The 27,107-nt window shown below is 35.6% G+C and overlaps 1 long non-coding RNA gene across 1 annotated transcript; it reads left to right on the top strand.

Annotated features, from left to right (window-relative positions):
• The first annotated feature begins 769 nt into the window (after positions 1 to 769).
• Positions 770 to 26,319, top strand: LOC110926239. Its single transcript, XR_002585071.1, has 2 exons — positions 770 to 893; positions 26,118 to 26,319. It is a non-coding gene; the product is annotated as an uncharacterized LOC110926239 (long non-coding RNA).
• The last annotated feature ends 788 nt before the right edge of the window (positions 26,320 to 27,107 follow it).

The raw sequence follows: 27,107 nt of genomic DNA, 5'->3' as shown, positions 1-27,107 counted from the left end.
TGCTCAATGCCTCGAATCATTTTAAACAAACGAACCCTTTATACAAACCTATCTTTTCATTCCTCGAAACTTCATACTTTTCAACAGGTTTGAAAACTTCTAAGTCTCGATTTTAGACAATCACTCTTTTAGCCAAAATGCTTTTTCTCCAAGGTCTTCCTCTTGAATAAATTTGGGGACGAAATTTCCAAAAGTAGGGGAGAATGTAACGCCTCGTATTTTTTCGTATTTCTATTTTAAAAATGTTCATATTCGTATTCTAATTTTAGAAACCTTACATTCGTATTTTTAATTTCAATCTCACAATTTGATGCATTAATCATAATAAAATTCATATTTTATACATATTTGTTATTCACACGATCGATCATTTATAGACGTATTTATACGCAAACCGACACTATTTATACATAAAGATACTTATACACACATCCTCAATACTTGAATTATACTTTTATACTTTTATATACTCAATTACATAATATATACTCAAGAACTAGCAAGAAATATACCAATCATCTTTCCACCTCATCAATCCTCTTCCACCTTCTTTAACCAATCATATTTCACCTTTTTCCACCTCCTTTTCCACCAATCATCTTTCCACCTCATCAATCCTCTTCCACCTTCTTTAACCAATAATATTTCATCCTTTTCCACCTTCTCCACCTATAAATACCGATCTTCTTCTACCATTTTATTCACACCATTCCTCTCTCCATCTCTCTAATTCTCTCAATCTCTCTAAATCAAGAATTCTAAAAGGACACTAAGTATTCCAACTATTCTTCTCTCAACCTCTCTACTTCTCTCTACTAAGTGTTTTAAAGGAAGCTTTGAAGCTCCAACCTCCAACTCTTCACGGAATCACCAAAGGAAGACTTAGCAACCTTGTGAGTACACTTGACCCGTTTTACTATCAAAAACACTTTGGGTTGTAACATGTTAATATACAAACTTCACTATCACACACTTAAACATGATTTATATTCTCAATCCTATATACATGCTACTTTTTTACTTAGGTTCATGCTAGATTATACATGCTTTATGTCATTAACTTTGCTAAGCCCCAACTTAACATATATAGCGCTATAGGAGTAGCCGCCCGTCGGGGTCTTGTTAAGTCTTTATTTATTCTTTAGTGGTCTTGTAACTTTTGTGGCGAGGGATGCTAAATGTCACAGCCCCCGACCCCACCCTGGGAGCAGAAGCCGCAGACCAATCAGATGGTATCCGTGTTTATTAATTTGGCAGCGTAAATTTTCATTAGGACCGTAGTAAGGAAATATGTTTATCAGAGTTAAACACCAAAATGTTTAAAATAGATAAATGGGACAAAACCCGAGTTTTCATTTGTAATATATTCGTAGGGATAAACCCAAATTATCGAAAACATGATCTCCTTTTTATTTAGGTAACTTTTATAGCCACTTTTCTAAGCCTTCAGTGCTCTCAAGCTGGCTTTTATTGGGTCACACTAAGTTACCTGAAACGTGTTTTAAAACATTTTATCAGCAAGAAATACTTGTGAGTGCATCCCAGTTTAATCAAAACAGCTTTTATAATTTCACAGTATTGAGAGCGCTTACAATGTTTATATCTACACAATTACTCATTCAGTACTGTCAATCCTGACTGGTGGGTCATATTACTCATTGGCTATCTCATCGTCCAAAGATAACATCTTTCACATTTTGTATACAAAACCCCAACATACCGGCAGTAATTGAAGAATACATAGACTCAATCACTGTCGATTATATTTTAAAACATTTGAGGTTTTGTAAAAACAGTTTACAAAAAGGTGGCAAAAAGTAAGATGTACTCACATTTATAGACTTAGGTATTTCTACAGGCTTCCTGGTAATATTACAGCTTCCTGTTAATTTTATAGCTTCCTGTTTCTTTTCCTGGTTATTATTTATTAAAATTAAACAATGCACATGTGTTAGTAAGATAACCCAAATCACATTAATCGTACAACTCGAGACAGAACTCCAATGACTGAGTCAGGCAGAGCCTTGACATGCATTACGGAGTCCTAGATCAATCCGGTGTAACACGAGACAGAAACTCCATCGACTGAGTTAGGTAGAGCCTTGACATTTGTTACGGAGCCCTAGATCGATCGTGTAGGGTAACAGCAGGGTTATAATACTTACAACAAGGCAGAGCTTCGCTTATTAATGGGTATTAGGCTATAGCTTTAGCCTACAGAATGTTTGAGAGAGAATTATAAATTCTGAACAAGTTGAAATGTTGCATCTCGCCCCTTTTATAGCTGAGACAGAGGTCTCTCGCGCCCCGCGAGAGCCTCTGGTTCTTCCTTCGCGGCCCGCAAGGAATCGTATGGCGGTTTTAGGGTTAGTGAGTCACAGGTAGGTTCGACACGTGGATAAAGCAGTGCCCGGCAAGTAATAGTCTGTCGCACCCCGCGAAGACTTTGGTTAACTGGGTGCGGCCCGCGAGCGACCCAGGTTATTTGCTTTTCTTATTTTTTTTAATGTTAATCTTATTCGGGTCCATTTCTCACATACGGGGTGTATCTGGGATTGTTTAGGGGTGTTTCTCGAGGGTTGTTATATCCTCCCCCACCTTGTTTTAAATCTTGTCCTCGATATTTGGGCTACGATATCTCCTCAGAGTTATGTCACGTCTTTAAATTGGTAAAAATAGTATATCAAGGTGTCTGTGATAGAATCATAGGATAATTGGAATTCAATGATCCCAAAAATTTAGTTTCAGAAATCGGTGTTATCTGAACGAGATGAAATGATATAATCATCAAGGTGACTGTGTTTCACAAATCAAAAGATAATTTTGAAAGGAAACAATAGGATTTGTTGTCAGAAGAGAACTTATCTTGATCTTCAATTAGAGGAAGATTCGGAATCAATAATCTCAAATGAGAACGGAAGTATGAAAAGTTATTTGTCCACTACCAAACCAGAAATCAGTAACATTTATTTGAATGGTAGGGATACACCGAAAATACAATAGAATTTAGTGTATCATTGTCCTGATACATAATTGTATCAAGACTACTTGAATGATGAGTCGAACGAAATACATATGAATTGATATGATTAGGGTTTATGATTAGCTCAAGCTACGAATTTATTCAGACACCGCAAGGTGTTGTAATGATTGAAAGAATTCAATGATTAAGGTGACCGAACGAATTCACCGTTTTTGAAATTAACTGAAAGTTTCAATGAAGTGAATCTGGATATTCAAAGGATGTTCAAATGAAGGAATAAATGAATATCGTAGGATTAAGCAAAGATGAATGAAATGTTGGAGGTACATTGGAATAGGAATTTAGGTACCTTTATTTTAACACATAATTGTATTAAGACTGGTTAGGATAATGAGCCAACAGAAGATGGATAAATTTACACCTTAGGGGTGGAAATGAAATGAATTCAAATTTCAAAGAGAATGTCTCCACATGGTGCCATGATTTAACAAATGAATTATTGGAGTTAAAGATTTTAAACAAGTCTGCTATGATTCAAATGAATGAGATTACCTCGAATATGATGATCTCAATTCATCATATGGGATTTTGAATTGAATATATATAAGCAAGTTCAAACAATTTGAGCTTGGTTTGGACATATTCCAACAATGGATACATGTATTGACAAGAAATGATTTCAATAAAAATCCGGTAAGTAACTTTGAAAAGAAAAGGAGTTTTCCAAGAAATCTGTTGACTTGATATCAAAAATCAATGTTTTTACAATCATAAGGATTGGCAAAAATGAGTATCACCGAATTTGTGAATAAAAGATCTTTTGAAATGAATCACATGCTTAACAAGCAATGCATGTGTGACATAGGAAATTGTCAAGAGATGAGACAGATGAGTGTTGGTTTTATGAAAGAAAAATAAAGACCTTTTATTTATAGAATTTTGATTGGAATCAAAAGTCAATTAATACTTTAGTACAGACAAAACGTACGGTGCTTATGTTAGAATTTGCTATGGCTTCCTGCGTTGTTTATGCGTCCTTCCTAGCTTCCTCTGGTGTTTTAGTCTTGTCGTTGGGTGTCTTAGATAGTTCTGGGCAGTAGGGATGGATAAGACCTGGTTCGCCGCAGTTGAAACAGATATTAGTTTTCCTTCTACATTCTTCCTCGGTATGTCCAGTCTTCTTGCGGAAGTTACAGTGGCGTGTTTTCCTAGAATGGCGTCTTCCTGAATGCTTTTTTTCATAGGTGCTACAGGTAGGTTGCATGATTGCTGGTTCCATTCCTTTGTCCTTATATGATTTGTCGGAGCGGAATTCCTTATAAGAGTAACTATAGGTTGTGGTTTTCTTTCGTTTGGAAGATGAAGTTTTGATACGAATCTCATGACTTCCATTGATACTAGGGTTAGGTTTTAAGTGACGAGTATGCTTAGAGTGTGTAGTAGGATTCTTGTTCATAGAAATTTTAATAACTTTAATGATCGAAGGTATGACATTCGATATTCCTTGAGCTATTATATTTTCTATAGTACTTTTATCCAAAGAATTTTCATTACTAGCCTGAATTTTCTGATTACATGCGATTTCCTTTGACATTTGAATTGCAAACATGTTCAGATATAATTATCACAGAACAAAACAATTATACAGGCATATTTTGTTGCTCATATTACATTAGCACAATTATAATCATACCTATCAGTATGATGCGTTGATATATATATATATATATATATACATATTATATTTTAACATTTTACTTTCACTATATATTCTATCAAAATATAAGGAAAGTATATATATATATTATATTATGTGTTGTTTCTTTCTTTGTTGTAGTAGCTTTTCTTTATATTGTATCAATTCAACTATATTACCAGAGCTCATAGCTGGATAGGTATTCAGAAATTACGGTTGTGGCTAGAGGTAAGGGTTTTATATGAGATTCTGAGATTCTCCGTCATAGACCCACTATTGTTCCCTGAGAGGTGGTGTTAGTACATATATCCTTAAGGTTTCTTTTGGGTTAAAGGTGGGTATTGGTTAAGAAATTATCAAAATAGTTTCTAAGTAAACATGTAGGTTTGTTTCCTCTCTTATATAATAGCTTGTTTTTTTCTACATAAGGTATTTGATTATATTGTATATACTATCAAGAAATTTGTGTCTTGTATATACATACGTATATAAATATAAAGTTTAAAATTTCCTGTAATATATATATAGAGAGAGAATCATTTTTAATAAAAACCCAATTATATAGCTGATGGTGTTAATTATTTTACTTATTCTCATAACTATATTCATATTTTTACAATAACAATAGTAATAAATTTCTATTAGATTTATTGAACATAATATTTTGTAATACAAAAAGTAAATTATCAAAAGAAATAAATTTAATCAAAATATAAACCTTCTGGATTTTTCTAGAAAAAATTTTATTTTTAACTGACAGGTGGAATCATTTTGGTTGTAAAATATTAGGATTTGATTCTTAATTTATCATATTTATTTAAAGAATCATAATAGATAATACAAAGTTGGCATTTTCTAAATTTGATCCTTAATGTATTAAGTAGTGGAGTATTACTTCTATATCAGAATATATATACATATGACACAAATATAATTTAAGGAATAAGTTGAAATATTAAATAATAATAATTTTTTAAGCTATTTCCTGCTGAGATATATGTGTTACGTACCTATATTTAAAATCATCTAGTTATACAGTAATATATGTTTTTGTGTATACTTTTTATGTATGAAATATCGTTTGTTTCCTTAGTACAAGTTATAAAATATTAAATATTTTATATATTTTCGCATACTTTCCTAGTGCATATAAATGTGCATGTGCTTATATGGATATAATATAACAAGAGCATATGTAATATAATATTTTCATAGTATTATAATGAAAATTTTGTTTTAATTATTGTATTTTAAAAATAAATATGTTTTAAGTATGCTAAGATATTAAAAATTAATATAATTATATGTTTCATTAAAACCTTGACAAAAATACAGGTTTAAGTCGAGTAAAATTTTAGGATATATCATAAACCATAAATCATATTACTAGTATCAAATAACATTATAATATTTTCGAGGTATCATACCTAAATTGTGTTATCTTATATTAATATTTTTTATTAAGATATCAATATTAATATCATAATAATATTGTAAAATTTATATTGAATTATATTCATATAAATACATGTGTATGATATATAATATCACAAAATTTTATAAGACCTAACATTATTAATATATATCACCGATATATATATATAATGTAAGTATCTAGGGAAAACCCATTTAATCTAGAAAACTTAGAAAACCTGAATTGTGTGGACAGGATTGATCCACATCATATCTTTAAAACACATGTTCAAAGGGCAATTTGGTCATTTTGTTGAAGCCATCACTTCACCATTTCCCCATCCCATCAAAGGTACCATTCCCAGCCATCAACCCATCACCTTTTTAGTCAAAACCCAACTCCAAATTTCAAACCCCCATTTTCTTTCTACCTCAACTGTTTCTCTCTCAACATTTAAAACCCCAAAACCCACCGAAGAAGAAGAAGAAGAAGAAAGCACTGCAGATCTAAACATTGCCGATGATCATTTGGGCACAAAATTGTACGGCGATCATTGGAGAAACAAGAAAAAACGACAGTGATTTTCGTTTGGAGGAAAACCCTAGATATGAGAGCCACATTTCGATTGTTATCATTCGGTAAATGTCGCCGGAAATGGAAGAAATCAAGAAGCAAGTGCAGAACCAAGTAAGTTTCCTCCGTTTTTTTCCGATAAATGTCACCGGAAATGTAGTTATTACGGTTTTTTTCCGATGATTGACGGAACAGACAACCATCTGTCTCATAGCTCGTCGATCAGTAGGTGTTTAGCTTCGAATGTCTCGTGTTTTTGCGACTTTTAACCTGATACAAAATTGTTAGTTATTTTGAATGAGAGTAGAAATATGTGTCTTCTTGTTCATATCTGATGTTGTGATTTTTTATAAGATTTCAAGTAGGATCCCATGACAACTGTTATGTGCTTAATTGGTTATTAGAGAGTTGGTTTTATAAAAGTTAGGATTGAGATGTTCACTTGGCTAAGATAATGCTTAATTCAAGTTTTGGTATATGCTAAGGATTGTAGGATTGGTCTGTGACCTAAACGAGTCAATCAGAAGAGTTCTTATCAATTCAAAAGGCGGAAACAGATGAATTGACTCAAAAAACAGCTTGTTTCACACTTAATTGTCTTGTTTTATTGATTTCACAGCTTTTCAGATCAGTAGACACATCGGCAACATTACGGTACCGGAATCACAGAAGTTACAAATGATTTCGCATGGAGGCTATTTATAGATTTCTAATTCCGCATGAAACAGGTTCCAAACAAAATTACATTCAAGCGGAATCTAATTCTGCACGGAATTACACATGATACTTTCAAGCGGAATTACTTATTCATGAGAAATTACCTCTAAAACCTATTTTCTTGAACTACGTGCCCTGTTCTAACATTCTTAATACAAGACTTGAAACAAGACGAAGTCGACAGACGTATGCACCAACAGACTCCCCCTCGGATGTTGACGAGTCTTAAGTGTCGAGTCTTCTCAGTCTTCAGTCTTTATCAGTCTTCGGGCTTTTAACTTTCACTCTTCTTCTCTCTTCAACTAATTTCCCCCTCGGATGATGATCTATCAATCTCTTGCATCTTCAGGATCAAATTCCTAGCTCTTTCATCTTCAGACTCTTCTTTCTAACAGACTCCCCCTCAAGTTGTGCTGGGATCATAGTCTGGCTTTCACAGGATCAGGATCGTGACTTGGCTCTACTCAGAAACAGAATCCAGGCTATCCTGCACATCCTCTACCCACAATATAAGATTTACAAATTTAACAATTTGACAAATATTATACTATGCTTACCACTTGAAGAAACAGACTCACAATTGATTTAGACAATTAACAATATCTGATGACCACTTGTAAGCAAACAAACATTTTGATTATCTTTAAACAAACTCCCCCTCAAATTAGTATTCTTCATGTTTAGTACTTGGAATTTTGAATATTAGCTACTCATCACCAGTTGTCAAAAATCTTTTTGCATTTTTGAAAACTTTATGCTAAAACACTCCGAAAATATTTTTGGATTTTTGATTTTTAACTAAAAACTTGTAAAGAAATATTTACAAACAATATTTTTGTGAGTTTGAATAAGAAGATCATATCAGTTTTTGAGACAAATCATCAACACCGTTAAGCTTTAAACATTTTAATTTCTAAACGATTCACTTAGATTGTCAGTATATTGATCCACTTAAATTTTCACACAAAGTTCAACTGTTTCGAGATACGAGATTAGTGTTTTAAGAACTTAAACTTATTCGCGTGTCCCACCTCAGAATATACTCCCGTATCCAAATCCCAATATTCAGTCTTACAGGTGAGTATACCTAGATGATATCTGTAAAAGGGTAATGCGAAGCCATGAGAGCTCAGGTCAGAACTTCCGTTCGTGCAGAGAGATGATGGCTCGACTTTAGGTGGGTTCCCTTTAGAGAATTTTTTTTACAACAGCACATGATTAGCATTTTTGCAATGTTTCATCATTTTTTATGCTGAGGGTAGTGCTTTTATTTCAATCAAGCGAAAAGTATTATACGGGGACTAGGCCATTGCTTCCGCAAAATCAGAAGTCACGGGATAATACCCCAGATATCACTAAGCATAAAGACCTAGTATCTCAGAAAGAGGGATCTTTCAAATAAGATTTCGGGGGTTACCCATATATCCGAGAGATGTTCCCCACGAGATAAGTAATTATTTGAATTTATGTTTATATCTCGAAAACAATTTACTGAATGTGCAAAAACCTACTGACACATCCGCAGTGAGACCGTTTATCACGTTTTAACTCTCCAATTCTTTAGCGTGTTGTGATAGTCCACTGATGTACTATCATTTCCTCTTTTCCCAACAAAACTCAATTTTTGATTTTATCATGTTTTTGTCTTTTTCAAATTTTCTAGTGTTTTTGAATTTTCTAAAATTTTCTTACTCCCCCTAAAAATTTGAAAACAAAAAATACAGAAAAGTGACAACTGATTCGAATTGCTTCAATTTGCCACTCACTCGCTTAAACAATCAGAACTCCCCCTTACAACAAACTATTTTCCCATTAAGATTTCAAAACACTTAAGTTTGTTTTAATCAGAATGGTTTTTCCGGAAAATAAGTTTTGTTGATTTTTACCATTTGTAAGTTGGGGATTCATTCATCACTTTGTTTAATCAATCATTTTGAAAAATTTAACAATTTTAGATTTCATCATTAATTATCACTTATAGAAAATCAAGTACAACTTAATGTCCCTGATTTACCACTTGTAGGTATGCACAATCAAACTTGATACAAAGAAAGATGTCGATTCCTGCTCCACTCTTACCAACCTGGAAGCTCCGGCAAATCAGGATTTTATGGTGAAAATGCTGTCACCCAGGCCTGACCAGCCTTGGGTGATTTTGGTACACATCTATCCCACCAACATTTTGATTTGTAAAATTATTTTGCACCCTTCACTTTCCCATCAACCATCTTTCCGAAAATATGTTTAACTTTTTCCATTAAACACCTTTTCAGCATCAAATTCTTTCTTATCAGCAAAGAATTGTCCTGATATCTCAGTTTTACCCACTTTCAACTTCAAATTTTCCTTTGACAATTTAGGAAAGTTTTCATCGTTCACCTCTGGAACGGAATTCTCATTCTTTTTCTCAACAAATGACTCCTCTGATTTTATGGAATCAGATTCATTGTCAGAACTACTATCTGAACTTTTAACAACCCATTTCTGTTTGTTTTCATCAGCTTTTCTTTTGTAAAACCGTTTTGAAGTTACACCAACTTCAAAAGTCGAATTATCAATTATTTTGAATTTTTCTTTTGATTGTTCTGATTTATCAACACATTTCCTTCTCATTTCAGAGTTAGAAGAAACTCCCTGTTTTGAATAAGTGGACTCAGGGCAATTCCAAGCAATGTGTCCAGCTCTCTGACACTTAAAACAGGTTCTTCTATCAACTCTTGGAGCAAATTTCTTCACATTCTTCTTTATTTCAGCAAGAAACTCTTGATTTGACTGTTTCCAGAATGGTTTCTTCTGCTCTTCATTAGAACTACCTCCTGCAACAAATTTTGTTTTTGGTTTATAATTTTTCTCAAGTTCATAATTTTCTGAAGAACTAAAACCTAAACCTTTCTTTTTGAAATTACTGTTATGATTTGGTTTCTTTTGAAAACCATAACCAGAACCGTAACCCATTTTCTTATTTACTCTTTGTTGAATTCTTAAAGAAGCATACTTATTAGGTTTTACATCAAGATTTAAATTTTTTATTTCAGAAATATTAATTTCTGTTAATTTGAAAACCTGTTTGATCATTTCAGTTTTGACACTTCTTATTGGGAATTCTTCATCAGAAAATAATTTGTCTGAATCATTCAAAGTATAAGCCACTTTGATTGATCCATCATTCAAGTTAGATTTTGACAACAAGAATTCTTTATTGTAAACCCTCTTCACTGATGAACTCAGACTCTTTTCTGACGAACTCGAACTTTCAGACTTAGACTCCGACTTTGACTCTTCATCCATATCCAACACCTGATCTACCACTTTCTTTAACAATTCAGACTCATGATCAGTGTCAAACGCTGTGAATGTGACATCAATGTTATCTGGTAACTCATCAATGGTTTCAGACTTCAACTTGATGTTAAGAGCCTTATTTAAACGTTCCTCATTTGGCTTTCTAGGAGAATAACGTTCATAGATCGGGGGTGGACATCTGTTATACTTGACACTTTGTTTCTTACCAGTATCAGTATCTTCAGTCTTTTTCTCCTTGAACGCTTCAAGACCTGCAACAGTAGGATAAACTCTGTCAATCAAATAATCACAAGTTGTATAACTCAACAGTAACCGTTTGATTCTTTCATTCTCAATCTTTTCAAGTTCCAAATCCTGTTTCAGTTTTGCACAATCTTCAATGTAATCATTGATGACCTTCTACTTTGTCATTAATGTTGAGCTCATCATTGTCATAGCAGCATCAACTTCTCGATTTGTTTTGTTCAAGCCATCAACTGTCTTGTTCAAAACATCATACGACTCCTTCACATACTTCACATCAGACAACAAATTCTCTTTCAACTTTTCGAGTTCAGCAATCTTCTTATCCTTCTCATCACAACCTTTGCAAGATTCTAAACATGTTTGACAAGGTTTAATGACCTCAACTATCTTTTCAACCTCGACAATCTTCTCAACTTCGACAATTTTTTCTAACTCGATGACTTTCTCAACTTCGACGAGTTTTTCAACTTCAACTATTTTTTCAACCTCAACAATTTTCTCTACCACTTTCTCCACTTCAATGATTTTTTCTACAACTTTCTCAGTCACTGGTTCAACATTTGCTTCTCCAGCTTCCATTTTTGCCTTTTCATCAGCTAGTATTTTTGTTGCTTCCAGTTCTCTCTTCAATCTGGCTTTCTTCTTCTCATTCAGCAACTCAACTTTGTTTGCAAAAAACAAATTAAAACTGTCAGGATCTATGCCTTTTCTAGCTTTGTTAAGATATTCTTCTTCATCATCGATATCAATATCACTTCCTAAATATGGAAAAATTGGGATTCTTTTCCTAGATTTGACCTCATCTTCACCCAGAATTCTAGCGACAAGACCTGAACCGGGTGGAATGTACTTATCCCAGCTAAAACCTGCTGCAACAAATTCATCATCTTGGTCAATTATACCAAAACAAGCTCTTTTATCTTTTTCTTCAATGGCACGTGCATGTGCAGTTTGTGGTTGTTGAGCAATCTGATTAAAAATTGACTTTTGATAATAATTGTTTTTTCCAGACTGATCTTGACTACCATTTGCTTCTTTGTTTTTGCACTCACGCTTAAAATGACCTTTTTCTCGACAACGGAAACATGTAACCTTTGATTTGTCAAATCCTATCGGAGATTTAGACTATTCACTAAGGTCATCTCTTCCAGTGATTTGTGTGAATTTTTCTGCTCTTCGAACAGCACTGGCTAAACACCACTTTACATCCATCGGCTCAAGTTCCTCCGCATCAATTTGGTCATAATATTCTTTGGTAAGCATCGGATTTCCAATTTTACCAGCAACCAAATTTTCATATGATTGTAACATAGCAACAAGTGATGCCATGTGTTGCTTAGCTATTTCTGGGGACAGATTTTGACCATTTTGAATGTTCAAAGTGACATTGCATTGAAGATTTGTGGAATTCTGTCTTTGAGGACTTGGTGTTGTATGATTTGGATCAAAGCTTGAATACGGAGACGAATGTCCACCACTCTGAGTCACAGTACTACCTTTCGTTCCAGAAGAACTATCAGCACTGAAACCAGTTTGGATCTTTGGGCTGGGAGTAGCTTCAAATTTGTTTCCTCTGTAGTATAAACTGACATCTTGTTGAGCATTTGGATTGTTCATGATTGCCGTTTTCTGGATATCCAACTCGTGCTCTTCAATCTTCTGAATAAACTGTGCTAGATTCATATTCTCAGATTTTCTCATATGTTTTATAATCAACAAATAAGTTCCCCATTTCTGTTGTGGTAATGCATCAGCAAGTTTATCAACCCATTCATCGTCGTCTTTCTTTATGTCCAGTCTTCCCATTTCCAACACAAGATGACAATATCTATCAATGGTCATTTTTGTTGTTTCATGATCAAAAGCCACAAACATATCAAATGATTTCTTCAATAACGCCTTTTTGTTTTTGATCATATATGCACTTCCTTTAAACTTTTGAATCAAAGCTTTCCAAATCGACCTAGCAGTACCCTCATGTTGGAGCAACACAAAAATGTCCTCTTTAATCGCTTGTTGAAGAAGGTTGATCATCATTTTCTCACTTGTATACTTCAATTTATCATTCTCTGAAAAATCACAAAACGCTTTCTCAAGCCCACACTCATTTTTCGGTTTCTCGTAATCTTTCTCTAATGAACACCACGCGTCAAACTTATAGGCTTGTACCCAGTTCTCAAACCGATTTTGCCATCCTTTAAATTCTTCAATGTACATAAGCTTTGGCGGTTTCTGATTAGTTCCCGTTTCATTCTCACTGTAAAGAGTTTCAGCAGCTGTAACCGGAGCAACTGGTGTCGCAAATGCATTGTAAAATTCCTCTTCCATGATTCAGTAATCTGTATCACAAAGTCAACAAAGTTCACACAAAAACAAATTTCAAACGAAATCTCCTGGAGCGAAAGTAGCTCCCTTCACACGAAATCAGTTTTCAAGCGGAATTGTTATTTCGTGCGAAATTAGTCACGCGAAATATCAATTTGAAGCGAAATTAACTATTTCAAACAAAATAAGGTAATTTCGTGCGAAATTATCAAACGAAATTCCAATTTGGAACGGAATTAACTAATTTCGTATGGAATGCTTCAAACGAAATTACACTTAGAAGCAAAATTAAGAATTTCAAGCGAAATTATGTAATTTCGTTTGAAATCAAGCTGTAATTCCGTACGAAATTATGTTGACATCATCATTTTCGATTTGATTTTGAAACTAAATTACCAATTTTAACACTTTTTGATTGAATTAAGGTCCAATCCTTTCAAGGATTAGTTAAAACACAGTTTTGCATGACATATTTGAAATTCAATCCATTTTAACCATGAAATCTTGTGAATTTTGAAAAAGAAGGTGTAGAAGACAGATTTTAAGGCTGTTTTGGCAAGAACTCTTCCTCCTGAGCTCTGATACTGCTTGTAGGATCGGTCTGTCAGAGAAGAGTTCTTATCAATTCAAAAGGCGGAAACAGATGAATTGACTCAGAAAACAGCTTGTTTCACACTTAATTGTCTTGTTTTATTGATTTCACAGCTTTTCAGATCAGTAGACACATTGGCAGCATTATGGTACCGGAATCACAGAAGTTACAAATGATTTCGCATGGAGGCTATTTATAGATTTCTACTTCCGCATGAAACAAGTTCCAAACAAAATTAGATTCAAGCGGAATCTAATTTCGCACGGAATTACACATGATACTTTCAAGCGGAATTACTTACTTCATGCGAAATTACCTCTAAAACCTATTTTCTTGAACTACGTAACATTCTTAATACAAGACTCGAAACAAGATGAAGTCGACAGACGTATGCACCAAGAAGGATGTTGACTTAATATTCTTGGGGACGAAAGGTTGTTTGATGAACTTTTGGTTTGTTTGCTTTTTTGTTTGAAAACATCTTGAGAATAATGGCCATAAACTGTGTAAGAGACTGTGCAATTTCATCTCAGAAAAACAGATTAGGTAACATGTGTTAAACCTATCTTATTTTTATCAGATTAGGTAACATGTGTTAAACCTGCCTTATTGTTAGTTGTTTTGAATGAGAGTAGAAATATGTGTTTTCTTGTTCATATCTGATGTTGTGATTTTTTATAAGATTTCAAGTAGGATCCCATGACAACTGTTATGTGCTTAATTGGTTTATTAGGGAGTTGGTTTTATAAAAGTTAGGATTGAGATGTTCACTTGGCTGAGATAATGCTGAATTCGAGTTTTGTTATATGCTAAGGATGTTGACTTAATATTCTTGGGGACGAAACGTTGTTTGATGAACTGTTGGTTTTTTTGCTTTTTTGTTTGAAAAATAACAGCTAGATCAAAACATGTTGAGAATAATGGCCATAAACTGTGTAGGAGACTGTGCAATTTCAACTCAGAAAAACAGATTAGGTAACATGTGTTAAACCTGTCTTATTTTTATCAAATTAGGTAACGTTTATTAAACCTGCATTATTTTTATCAAAAACATATTAGGTAAACCTGTCTTTATTAGGGTAACAAGTGTTAAACCTGTCTTATTAGGTAAACATATTAGAGTAATATGTGTTAAACCTGTCTTATTTTAATCAAATTATAACATATAGGAGATTAATACTGATGTACTTGTTTTGTTCATAGGTGAATGGATGTTTTGTGTTCAAAATGAAGATGGCTATCAAGAAGCAAAGCATAGCTAGATTTTTGTTAACTTATGATAGTTTTTGGACCATTTTTATATATTTAAGTTCACATAAAACACTTTTGCCACTTTTGTTACCTTATGTATTACATTACAACTTCCAGGAACCAAAACCCTAAAGATGTTACTGTTGGACCGTTGTATGACCCTAAAACGTCAGTTAAGGCAGTTCATCTTTGCATACAAAGGCGGAATCAGTGTAAACAAAGTAACAACAACTTTTCTTCTTTAATTCCTTCTCTATTAATGCTTTCTGAGTCATTTTACAATGATTTCTGACAAAAATCCGGCAGCACCTCGACTCTCATTTCACTCCAACTGATGCAGAAGCGAAATCATGACTTGGGTATATATAGGCTTCTGATTTCACTCCAAACACCCATGAGCAAAACCCCCTAATGTACCTATAAGCGAAACCACAAACAAAATGTACACTGGGGCGAAATCAACTCCTAAAACCCTAAAATTGATTTCCGTGCTCCAATCTAACCTATCTAGACCTAAGACTCGATACTGACGTAGTTAACAGACATTCAGTGCACCAACAGACTCCCCCTTGGATGTTGACGAAGTCTTCAGCTCCGAGTCTTCAGTCTTGGTCTTTTCTCCAACTCTGTCTTCTCATTGTAAAAACTCTATCTTTACAGGTTCAGGATCACTTCATGGCTCTATCTTCAAACTTCCCTTTTGACAGTTGATCTAGACTCCCCCTTTCACAGACTCCCCCTCTCAGTATGCTGGGATCTGAGATCTTGAACTGGTTCAATCTTTGACAATTTTGCTTCCATGGGAATGATGAAGTCCAAACCCTGTATCTCAAACATCAATCATTACAAACTATCTTTTCTCACAAATACACATTCTATCAGTCCTAGAAATCCACTCAAGTATTCAGGTCCAAGTTAATGACCCTAATTACTCAATTAATCTACCAAGTCCAATCTAATGACCTTGGTTGATCTTTTGACAAAACAGACTGATTTTGTTAAAACATTTTCAAACAATTTCTGAAATTAACAAGCATCAAATTAATGAACTTGTTTTAACTTTGTAATAACTCAAACTCCATCAAAGTAAGCTCTCATCATTCTTCAGCTCAGAACTTTTCTTGCATCTACTTCAATCTTTGAGAATCCAACGATTAACTTTCCACTTTGGTTTGTCAAAAATAAAGCAGAAATGAAAAATCTTTTTGGATTTTAACAAAGTGTTCTAAACTAAGAAATGAAATACAGAAACTTAAATTGCAGAAAATAAAGAAAAAATTAAACTATTTACAGACATATTTTGGTGAGCGTGTCAGGGAATCATATCAGCTTTTCAGACAAATTACAAGTACCGTTAAGCTTCATTTCATATGCAGACTTAAACAATTTACCTCGATTGTCGATATACTGATCCATCTTAAATTCTCACACAAACTTCAATCTATTCAGGATACTATTTAGTTATCTTATGAACTTAGCTCATTCATGTGTCCCACCTCTTGAATATACTCTCGTATCCAGAATCCCAATATTCAGTCTTACAGGTGAGTATACCACAGCTGATATCTGTCAGGGGTTAAATGCGAGGGTCGTGAGAGCTCAGGTCGATACTTCCGTATACGCAGAGAGATGACGGCTTCGACTTTTCGGTGTGTCCCCTTTAGAGGATCTTTTAGTTTCAACAGCACACATTAGCATTTTGCAATGTTTCATCGTTTTTTACGCTGAGGGTGGTTGCTATATTTCAAGCAATGCGGAAAGTATTATTCGGGGACTAGGTCAGAACTTCCATACAGCAGAAGTCCCAGAATAATACCCCAGATATCATTGAGTATAAAGACCTAGTATCTCAGAATAATGGACCTTTCAAACGAGATTTCAGGGGTTACCTATATATCCAAGTAGTGTTCCCCACGATTACGCAAGTTTGAAATTTTAGGTTTATATCCCGAATAAATCTACTAAATGTGTGAAAACCTATCGACACATCATCAGTAAGACTGTTTAACTCATTTTAAACTTTACAATTCTTTAGCATACTGTAACTGTCTAGCCGATGTACTATCATTTTCCCTTTATACACAAGCTCTTTTTCAGTTTTCTATTGTTTTTGGATTTTGAAATTTTATCATGTTTTTGTATTTTTGCATTTTTTTACTGTTTTTGTATTTTCTGAAAAAAATATCTACTCCCCCTAAATACCAAAACAAGTAAAAAATCGACAAACCATTGCAGATTGTTTCTCATCTTCATCCGCAACAGTACTCTCATCAACGCCAATAACGTCATCCGACACCGAAAGAAGCTTCATACCGTTCAGTTTTAACAAATATTTAAACCAATTTTTATCAAAAGCTTTGGTATGTAAATCAGCTTTCTGTTCGTCAGTGTGGATTTTCTCAATTCGAATCAACTTCTTCTCGAAGCAATCGCAAATAAAGTGATGTCGAATCTCTATATGTTTAGTTTTAGCGTGATGTACTGGATTCTTTGTTATATTAATTGCGGCCTCATTATCAACAAAAAGAGGTGTTTTAAGAAACTGCAAACCGTAGTCGCGCATCTGTTGCTGTATCCACAGGATCTGAGAGCAGCAACTGCTAGCAGAAACATACTCCGCTTCACATGTAGATAGCACCACAGACGTTTGTTTCTTACACTGCCAGGTAACCAATCTAGGTCCAAAGAACTGACATCCTGCAGTTGTTGATTTTGTATTGACTTTGCAGCATCCGAAATCCGAATCGGAATACCCTTCGAGCGTAAAGTCGCCTGTTCTAGGATACCACAACCCCAATGTAGGAGTTCCCTTCAGGTAGCATAATATCCTCTTCACAATAATCATGTGCGAAGCTCTCAGGTTAGATTGATATCTTGCTGCGAGGCACGTTGGATACATAATATCAGGATGTGAAGCTGTCAAGTACATCAAAGAACCTATCATGGAACGATAGAACGTTTCATCAGCCCTGTCTCCGGTGAGATCTGGGTGAATGCCATGATTTGTTGCAAGAGGGGTAGCAGTTGGAGTAGAACTTGACATCCCAAATTTCTCTAGAATATCATGCACGTACTTCGTCTGATGAATGAAAATTCCCTTAGGTAGTTGTTCAACTTGCAGTCCCAGAAAGAATTTCATTTCCCCCATTGATGACATTTCGAATTTTTGCTTCATCACCTGTTCGAAATCTTTACACAGATTCTCATTTGTTGACCCAAAGATTATATCATCTACATAAATCTGAACTATCAGAAGATGTCCGTCGACCTCTTTAGTGAAGAGAGTGGCATCCACTTTTCCACGTGTAAAGCTGTTGGCAAGTAGGTGTTGAGACAAAGTCTCGCACCAAGCTCTCGGGGCCTGGTGTAAACCATACAACGCTTTATCCAATAAGTATACTTTGTTCTTGTGGATTGGATCGGTAAAGCCCGGCGGCTGACTGACATAAACCTCCTCTTTAACCTTCCCATAAAGAAACACCGATTTTACATCTAGCTGATATACTTTGAAGTTCTTCCAAGACGCAAATGCAAGGAAAATTCTGATTGCCTCTAGTCGTGCCACAGGAGCATAGACTTCTGTAAAATCAATTCCCTCCTGTTGACTAAAGCCCTGAACAACGAGTCGAGCTTTGTTCCGTACAACAACTCCTCTGTCGCCTCTTTTACACTTAAATACCCATTTCGTATTGATTTTTCTATGACCATCCGGCAAATCCACTAGCTTCCACACACCCAACTTTTCAAACTGACTCAATTCTTCTTGCATCGCAATGACCAAAGAATCTTCAATAATCGCCTCTTTGTAAGTTCTCGGTTCTATCTGCGAAATAAAACAATTTAGTGAAAAATCAGTTTGTAAAGGTGCTACTGTAGTATAAAAACATGTTAAGCCCTAGTCAATTTGACGTCTCGTGCGAACGCCTGCTTGCAATTCTCCTAGATCAATTCCTCTGGATGATATGAAAGTGTTCGCGGCATTACTTCACTTGGAACATCCACATCGCCTTCCAGATTAGTCACATTTTGATTTGCACCTTGTTCACTCATTTGGTTTGTCTGACTCAAATCCTGAATCTGCTCCCCCTCAGAATCTGAATCTCCATGGTCAAATATCGGCATGTTTTCAGCTTCTTGATTATCATTCTCTGTCGACTGATTATCTTGAGCAACTTCATCTTGTCGGCCATCATCGTGTTCACCAGCATTACTCGGACCTGCTTCATCGTCATTTGAAGTTTCCCGTGGTCGCCTTGAATACTCACCTGGGAACCCCTGCTGTGACTCGTATTCACGCAAAATATCCAATTCATCAAAGATATCTTCTTCTTCTTCTCTCATGTCAAATGAATCCCACAACTTGTCATAATGATAACGCCATGAATCTCTGGGACTTTGTGGCGGCATAGTATACCCTTGACATTCAACATTTGCAGCTTCAATAATCCGCTTCTCACTTGGAATGAAGACACGTCGTGTAGGACTTGAATAACCAACAAATATACCCTCAATGCACTTCGGACCAAACTTTCCATAAGGCTCTAGAACAGTACAGGGTGACCCGAACGGTTCAAGATACTTCAAATTAGGTTTGCGATTATTGATTAGCTCAAAGCATGTTTTGTTGAACTTTTTGACAGTGAGAACTCTGTTGAGCGTATAGCATGCGGCGGAAACAGCTTCAGCCCAAAAATTTATTGGTAACTTTGAATCTGCGAGCATAGTTCTAGCCGTCTCGATTAGTGTCCGGTTTTTGCGTTCTGCGACTCCATTCTGCTGCGGAGTGTACGGAGCACTGAACTCATGCAAAATACCTCTTTCATCACAAAATTCTTCCATCTTGCTGTTCTTGAATTCAGTACCATTATCACTACGAATTCTTTTGATACGCCTTTGGTACAGATTCTCAATTCTTTTGAACAATGCCAACAAACTGTCAAATGTTTCGTCTTTCGTCTTCAAGAAAGAAACCCACGAAAATCTAGAATAATCATCAGTAACCACAAGACAATATTTGTCTCCCGTAATACTCTTGACATTCACCCTAGACCAAACAAATCCATGTGAAGTCTCTCCAGGGGTCTTGAGACTGAATTGACTTGCTTTGTAGGGTGTGACTTTTTCTTTTGCTTGCCTTTAACACAACTAATGCACTCCCCTTCCAGATGAAAACCTTTGACATGAACTCCTGTAACCAAATCATTGTGCACCAAGTGATTCATTTTTCTAAGATGTATATGCCCCATCTTTCGGTGCCACAATCTCGATTCTTTTTCAGTTGCTCTGGACACGAAACAATGAGCCTGACCAGTGGTTGTAGTAGCTACACTCATATCCAACACGTACAGATCATTAACTCATGGTGCCCTCATGATAATCCATTCCTCAGGGATAACAAATCCTGGTTTCAAGATCAAACATTCTTTATCAGTGAAGTGAGTGGTATACATCCTGTCACAAATCTGCGAGATGCTCAGCAGATTGTTCTCCAGCTCAGCAATGTAGCTGACTCTTTCAAACGTCACAATGTCGTTGGATAACGTTCCTTCACCAATAATCCTTCCTCCTTGATTACCCGCAAAACCAACATAACCTCCATTGATATTCTTCACATCATATAACAATGTAGTCTTCCCTGTCATATGTCGAGACGCTCCACTGTCCATAATCCAGCGTGAGACTAATCCTGGAAGATCCTGCACATATAACAACATGATTCAAACACTTCAATTAAGATGCCAATTCATGCTTCGCGATCAAGGAAGCTCCGGCAATTTAAACTGTTTAGTCAAACATTGTGTCCACCCAAGCCTCATCAGCCTTGGGTGTAACCTTGAGAGTTTTAACTCTCGCAATTTGAATTTTAAAGTTTTCAGCCTTCAGAGGTGGAAAATTTGCATCATAATCAATTGGAATTGAATCCTCAGAAGGTGAAATCTTTTTCTCAGTTTTAGGTTTCCACACTTGTTGAGATAATGCAACCCGTTTGTAAAATTTATCACTTTTAGTTACCACTTTCTTTACGGGTTCATTTTTTCACTTTTGTGTTGTCATTTTTCACACTCTTTTTCTCAACAACCATTGGTGCTTTACCCTTCTCATCAACTTTCTTCTTTTGAGTCTTCACAGCTTCAGTCTTAGGCTTCACGTTGGTACACTTTCGTGCAATGTGACCAACTTGATTACATCTAAAGCAAGTTTGAGTATCAACTACCCAACTCGTGCCTTCAGACTGAGCCTGTGAAGCTCTCTTCTCAAAGAATTCTTCATTCGATTTTGAAAAAATCTCTTTCTCTTCATCAGCAAGTGAACTCGAACTATTCACAAACTTTTTCTTTTCAACAAACCTCTTGTTTTGAACATTTCTCTTTTGATAACTCTTACCACCCTGATAACCACCCGACCAATTGTTTCGATTTTTGTTATTATAAAAACGCGGTGAAACAACAGGTTTCTTGTAGTATGATTTATCTTTTTCAAAATTCATTTGTCTTTTTGTTTGACTCAGACTGTTCACTTCTGACAACTCAACTTCAACCAACTTGAAAACATTTGTTAACTTTTTCACATTCACATTCTCAATTGGAAACTCTAAATCCGAATACAACTTATCAGATCCTGACATCTTGTACATGACAAGAGTAGGTTCATCATTTAAGTTGTTTCTGGATTTTTGTTTTGGAATGTATTTATCCAAGAAACAACCATCATCTTCAGCTGAATCAGACATCAAAACACTTTCAGCTGTGCTCTTAACAATCTCTGTCTGAACACTATCATCAGATGATGAAGAAAAAGTAACATCAATGTTCTCCGGAAGTTTAACTTCACTTCCTTCCTCAATTTCAACCAACCCAAATTGCTTTTTCGTATAATTTTCAAGAATTGGCGGTGGAACACGATGAAAAGCCACCCCAGTTCCATCTGAGTACACATCTTCGCCTGCTTTGTTTTTCCCGATAGGTTTGGGAACAATGTGTTGCAAAACAAAGCTTGCGGAGTTGTAACTGTTAAGCTTCAACTAGATACGCTCATTCTCAATTACAGCCTCTTGAACTTTCAGTTTCAATTTAGCGATTTCATCCAGTTGTTCGTTGATTGATTCTTCTTTTATCCTAAGCACGGCTTTTAGTTGAGTATTTTCTTTATAAGTTTTACCATTTCGATCATCATTATATTTCATTGTACTTTTAAGCTTCTCAAATTTTTCAGTAATTTGACGGTTTTCAAGAACTAACTTTTCATTTTCTTGTCTAATTCTTTCATGATCTGTTTTATCATTTTCAATTTTGTTAGTTAGCTCTTTTATCCGTTCAGTTGAAGCTTTAACCATCTTGTCACGATCAAGAATTTGATTCTCAACGTTTCTGACCTTCACTGTCAAATCATCAACCTTCTTTCCGTTGAGATACGTGATTGTATTACAAAATTTGCATTCTTTGATGCAATTTTTGCAATCAACATCTCCATTGATTTTTTTACCTGATTCAGTCGTTGACGTGTTTGAACTGTCTTGGCTTTTAGACTCAGAGACGGATTTAGGATCTACCTCAGTCGCCTTAGCTGCCAGCACCTTGTCAGCCATCTTTCCAAGGTTTTCAGCAGCTAACTCCTGAGTAGTGTCAATGATTCCAGTATCAACTTTCTTTGACTTCTCTTCTTTTTCTTTCTCCTTCTTCTCTTTCTCTTCTTTCTCTTTATCGTCTCCAGTTCTCCACCATTTATTCTGCCAGTAATCATCATCATCTTTAAACTCCTTGATTATGGCTTCCATATCAAGTGTGTTAATAGCAATGTTCCCATATGGATCAAGATAACACTCCCTATCTGGATCCCATCTGTTTGCTCTTTTTGCTTCCGAAAAGATAGATATCCTGATCATTCTGTTTGAGGCCAACAGTCTTCTGTGATTGTACTTCTGTTCTTCAGTTCTGTTATCTTTCCAAGGAATAGGCTCAGTTTTTGCCATGAAAGCGTAACCAACCGCATCTTCCTTCGGTAACAGTTCACTCCAGTCATAACCCTCATCATCATAAATCACCGCAAGAGCTCTAGATTTTTCTTTGTTCTCTTCAATCTATTTCATTCTTGGCGGCTCCGATTTGTTTTGATGATATATCGCCTTCTTGTAGTAGTCTTCTCTGAATGGGTTTTCTGATTCATCAGCATACGCGTTTCTGCACTCACGCTTGAAGTGACCTTTCTGCTTACACTTGAAGCATGTCACCTTGGACTTGTCAAACCCCAACTTGGTAGATGGACCACCAATTGACTTTCTGCCGGTTATTTCCATGAAACGTTGTGCTCGACGAACAGCACTGGCCATGCACCACCTTATGTCAATCAGTTCCATTTCTTCAGGATCTATTTGATCATAGTCCTCTTTTGTTAGGTTGGTGTTGCCAATCTTCCCTGCTACAAGGCTTTTATAAGATTCCAATACCGACGCAAGAAACACCATCTGCTGTTTTTGCCGACTCCTCGCTGAAATTCTGAGCATTCTTCATGTCTACAGCGATGTTGCAGTGAAACAAATTCTTTGCATCAGACTGGTTTGAATTAGATGAAGATCCACTGTGATAACCACTATGACAACCACTGCTTTGACTTTCATTGTTCGTTGTGGAAACATTCTCAGCAGTAAACGCAGTTTTGGGAGAATTGTTCTTTGGCATCATGCTCTTTGGATAATACATATCCAAGTTCTGCTGATACGATGAGTGATTGACTTTGTGTGTCTTTTTCAGCTCCAGCTCATGACTCTCGAGCTTCTCAATCTGCAAATCTACAGCCAACACTTCTGGTGCCTTGATAGTATTTTTCAGCATCATCGCATAATATTGCCAATCCATCTTGTCTGGCAACGAGTCGAACAATTTATCAACTAGCTCATCTTCAGAATAAGTGATTCCATGTCTAGCTAGTTCCAGCTTCAGGTGCCCAAACCTCTCAATCCTTTTGCAAACTGACTCATTCTTTAAAATACCGAACAAATCAAACTCTTTCTTAAGAAGTTTCTTTTTGTTTTTCACGATTTCTGTACTTCCTAAACATTTGGTTTTCAATTTTTGCCAGAGATCTTTTGCACTAGAATACTCGATCAAAAAGATTATATCTTCACGAACAGATTGAAACAACAATGCCACACATTTCTGCTCGGCCACAAACGACTCTATCTCATCAGATGTTGATAAAGTTTCACCCTTTTTGCCTCCAGCATCATATCCATTTTTGAGACTCTTCCAGCTAGGAAACGTAAAAGCCATCAACCAATCTTCGAATTTCTTTATCCACCGACTATAATCGTCAATAGCCATCAACTTCGGTGGTTTGTTGTAGGTTCAGAACGCACTCTCAACCTCCAAAGCATCCGATAATTTCTTCTTGGCATTTGGCGGGTTCTCATTGTTGTTGCTTGTCGATGTATCATCTCCCGAGTTTCCAGCAAATGCGTACATGTCGCTAAATGGGTTCATGAAAATGTCATCCATCTTGAGTGTACCTGCAAAATCAGCGAACACTTAGAAAAATTTCCGAAATTTTAAAAAACAGTGATTTCGAGCGAAATAAGCTATTTCGAGCGAAATCAAGCTGTACTCTTGAGCGAAATCAGATCCTTGTCTGATTATGAGCGAAATCAGCAAATAGTTTCGAGCGAAATCAGTTATCAACTGATTTTGAGCGAAATCAGCAAGTAACACACGAGCGAAATTAGCAGATTATGTCCCTACGAGCGAAATAAGCAGTTACAAGCGAAATCCTTCGATGTTCGTAGGAGCGAAATCAAGTTATTAGGTAGTTTTAACCATTTTAAGCCGAATTTTAACCTGATTCTTTCTAGGGTTTGTTAATTCTATGTTTTACACGTTATACTCGAAATTCAGGCCATTTCAACCGTAGGAACCAGTTCAAAACAGAAAAGTATGAGAAGAAGTGAGTAGAAGTAAGAGAATTTGGTAGAATCAAGCTGTAGTAGTATGAACTCCTCGTCCTGAGCTCTGATACCACTTGTTGGACCGTTGTATGACCCTAAAACGTTAGTTAAGGCAGTTCATCTTTGCATACAAAGGCGGAATCAGTGTAAACAAAGTAACAACAGCTTTTCTTCTTTAATTCCTTCTCTATTAATGCTTTCTGAGTCATTTTACAATGATTTCTGACAAAAATCCGGCGGCACCTCGACTCTCGTTTCACTCCAACTGATGCTGAAGCGAAATCATGACTTGGGTATATATAGGCTTCTGATTTCGCTCCAAACACCCATGAGCGAAACCCCCTAATGTACCTATAAGCGAAACCACAAACAAAATGTACACTGGAGCGAAATAGCAACTATATGGTTTCGCTCCAAATGACATATGTGTCATTTGGGGCGAAATCAACTCCTAAAACCCTAAATTGATTTCTGTGCTCCAATCTAACCTATCTAGACCTAAGACTCGATAAAGACGTAGTTAACAGACATTCAGTGCACCAACAGTTATATATGTTAACATATATAGATTCTCTTAAAATTAGAAGAAGTATTACATCTCGTAAAGAGGAGTATTGTTGAACGTAATATAACGTTACATGTACCACATAACATCATTAAAGGTAAACCATAAAAATGTGGTTGGAAACCATTCCATGACGCACGTAAACCATAATGTCAGAAAAGGGTAATATAGCATTAAATGTTACCCATAACATCATTAAAAGGGTAATATATAAAAATGATACAAAATGTAAAAACTTCATAATTTATTCAGAATATCTCGTTTATTTTACAAATAAAAAGTCGTGTTTTTTTGTGGGATAATTAGCTACATATGTAGTAACAACGTTACACAAGTTACTTATAGTTACCCAAACCCTTTTTTAGACACAAAGGGGGGTTGCACATATGTAACACATGTTTGTAACATGTGTTACACTAGAGAGGTAACATAGTATAGTCACGTTACACATGTTACATAAGAGATTAAAAAGTTTTAACTATAGAAGATTAATATTGATGTACTTGTTTTGTTCATAGGTGAAAAGATGTTTTGTGTTCAAGATGAAGATGGTTATCAAGAAGCGAAGCCCGCCGAAGGATTACAACGCATCATCAGGTTTTCATGGTGACGATGGTGTGTTTTTTGGTTGGCTGCTATGTGTTGTGAAGATGGATGTTGTTGTGAAGACCATTTTTAGAAGCATTACAACTATTGATATAAAATTCATTTTTATTTTCATTGTTAGCATGCCCATTTTTGGATAAATATGGATGTTGTTGTGAAGGCAATTTTTGTGACAACTCGTATTATTTAGGTACTTCCAATCTTTTGTTTTTTTTCCTTTCATCTACGTTAAACGTTTTGTCCGTATAACTTCGTTGAACTTGATTATACAATAACCGGTTGATGAGTGTGGGTCACATCATTAAGTTAATCTCGGCCCATTATACATCTAATGTACTGCCCAAATTATTGCAACACAATAACCCCTCGGGTTATTCGAATAACAATCAAGTGGGCTTGAGCCCACTTCAGACAACAACTTAAACCCCCTAGACTTCCTGGCCCAGCTAGTATACGATTTCCTGGCCTACCTAGCATGGGTATTATACACTTCCTTATATTATGGATCAACGAACAAACCCTACGCTATTATCGACACAAACCATACGCCCTAGTCTTCCCCCTGATCGCACGAATTCAGTGGAAACCCCCCACCTGTTCAAGATATCACCCTTTAGCGCTCAAGTTTCTGGTTAGTCAAATATGCTTATTCCATTCTTGTTTGATGGTGTGCGTTTATATGATAATAAATATATGCTTATTCCATTCTTGTTTCATGTTAAATGACGTCAAAGTATAATATTATGTTGTTGTGTGATTATTGGACCAAACCACATGTGTGTTAAAAGATCATTGGACCAAAAGATATATATGGATATAGGATCGATTTATATGTGGTTGTTATTATGAATAAGACAATGATATCATGTGAGGTAACCTTGAATGAATCAAATCCACTATAC

Source organism: Helianthus annuus, chromosome 17 (genome assembly GCF_002127325.2).
Source record: "Helianthus annuus cultivar XRQ/B chromosome 17, HanXRQr2.0-SUNRISE, whole genome shotgun sequence".
NCBI classification, from domain to species: Eukaryota; Viridiplantae; Streptophyta; class Magnoliopsida; order Asterales; family Asteraceae; genus Helianthus; species Helianthus annuus.
The sequence above is the reverse complement of the archived record's forward strand: the minus strand, read 5'-3'. Positions and strand labels throughout refer to the sequence as shown.